This window comes from Adiantum capillus-veneris, chromosome 30 (assembly GCF_014529385.1).
Source record: "Adiantum capillus-veneris isolate H3 chromosome 30, ASM1452938v2, whole genome shotgun sequence".
NCBI classification, from domain to species: domain Eukaryota; kingdom Viridiplantae; phylum Streptophyta; class Polypodiopsida; order Polypodiales; family Pteridaceae; genus Adiantum; species Adiantum capillus-veneris.
In genome coordinates, this window is record NC_140960.1 from 65,051,104 (window position 1) to 65,053,433 (window position 2,330).

General features: G+C 39.7%; 1 pseudogene; it reads left to right on the plus strand.

Annotated features, from left to right (window-relative positions):
• Positions 1–1,138: 1,138 nt before the first annotated feature.
• On the plus strand, positions 1,139–2,108 carry LOC147418100 (uncharacterized; annotated as a pseudogene).
• The last annotated feature ends 222 nt before the right edge of the window (positions 2,109–2,330 follow it).

The following is a 2,330-nucleotide window of genomic DNA, read 5'->3' on the forward strand; positions in this document are numbered from 1 at the left end:
CAACATGTTCTGTTGATGCCATAACGCATAACAACGAAGGTCAACTTATATGTATCGTTGTTCTCATTCATTGTACCGGTAAAAAGATGGCACTTTGTCGAACAAAGCATAAACGAACTGCAGTCAATGGCACATGGTTTCACAAATCCACATTCCCCTTGACACTTGCATACGCCATGACTGGACACAAGGCACTGGGTGCAACAATTTCTACCAAAGTTCTTCTTATCTTCAGAGATGCATTTGCACCGGGGCTTGCATACGTCATGTTATCGCGAATCACATATCGCCGAAATCTTTGAATTATCAATCTACCGACTCCTGATATATTTCGCCCTGTTCCACTCCATGTTGTACACGGAACTCATTAAAAATGTTTTGGTGGCTAGTAAATCATGTACTCTAATAGTTCATAAAATTTTCATATGCCTTTACTTTCCAGCATCTGTGCAAAAAATAATCTATAAATATATAACTGATGTCTCAAGAGTTCTTCCATTTTGATATTTCAAAATTGTCATTAACTTGCACTGCACTCTTTGTAGCATTACCTTGCGCTCTACTTTTGTCTCGATTCTTATGAACACTTTCTCAGCGCTTCTGCACAATTCTACTATTGGTTTTTTCAGTATGAACTCTAACCATGTCACCATTGCATGCAACATAACTAACGAAGAGAATAAAATGAGCAATTCAAAGGTATACTGCTCTATAAACCATATCACATTATGATCCTGCAATGCACACAAAATACTGATCGCATTTGTATAACCTTGTAGAGACTCGTTACCCTTTTCAAGCAAAAAATTGCCTCAAAGAAAAAACCCCAAATCGAACCACGTCAGTATCCAACAGAGAGACAAATGCATCTGCTTAACCTGGCAGGTTGCTGCCCGGACACTTACGTCAACGGTTTTGCAAACTATGTTGAACTACGATTGTTAATAGACAAATCCGTAAAGCAGCTCGAACAAAACAAGAGCATGGGTATAAAAAGAGCAACATGTTAGCTCTACACACATGCAATTTTCTCTTTTTTTTCCTTCTTCGCATTGCTTTAAACATTAAAAAAACATGCTTTTTTACAAGGAAAACAAATTTGATTGTCCCTTCTAATACTCCTTTTTCTCTAGGTCTAATGAAAGAGATCATTTGCAAACTATCTATAGAGATTGACGTGCCCGAGGATCTCATGACAGTCGAGGGTGGTAATCGCCTGCTTCAATTGAAGACACCAATAAAGCCCTACATTCTTGAGATGCTGCACTATGGCTACGATGTCGCGCTCGAGGACCTCTTAGATACAACAAACAATGACGCAAGTGAGATCTTCGCAAGCTTCAAGAAGTCCGCCCACTGTTGATAAATATTTGTAGGCAGTGATTGGTTAAATAGATAGAGAGAGTGTTTTTTTGGCATGCTTGAGAACGTGCAAAAATTGGTAGGGACTACGGTGGAGTTTTTTTGCCAACCGTGAGGGCTGGTTACTCAAGGGGGGATGAGGCGCTGCTGCAAGTGCATACACTATTGGTCGAGGGTAGAGATATTTTTGATAGCAGAAGCTACTGCTAAGTTGCATTCTTGTTTTTTCTCATCTAACTACATCAATGCGTGCTCCACATTATGACAATTGAGGTTTGTTATGTAGCGATGCTTACACCCATTGCTACTCGTCTTGGTGGTGTGTGTAGGATGAAGAGGGTCTTATGAGGATCAACAGCCATGATGTGAGGATAACGACGAGCCACCATCAATTACAGAACAAAAGCTGACGTGGCAACACAACAAGGACGTTTATAAAGCATGCTTTGGAAGTGACTATCCATACGCTTTCATTAACATCGACAACCCACCCACAGGTGACACCACCATGAAATTTTTTTTCAAGAAATACCCCGCTCGATTATATAGTCTAATATTCTCAAGTTTCAGCATAAAATCTTGCATTAATCCTGTTTCTTTCTTTCTTGCTTTTGCTGTGCAGAACAGGACAACAAGCCTCAAGTTCTGCTTCTCGAGCACGACACAATCAACCAAGCAAAAAACAACGGACATTGAATACACCGTCTACTCCATCACATGCCGCCAAAACGGACGAAAGTACATAGGTGTCACAAACAATTTTGAAAAACGAAAGGCAGAGCACATTCGACAACCACCTTCAAAAATGCGATCTGACGTTAATTGCTACCAGCCATTCAAAGAAAACTTCATTTTTGACATACTTTCCGTCTCCAAGAATTTACATGTAGCACGTACATTAGAAAAAACATTCATCAATACACATAGTAGTACAAGTTCATTTGGACATAATATTCTACGAGCTCATC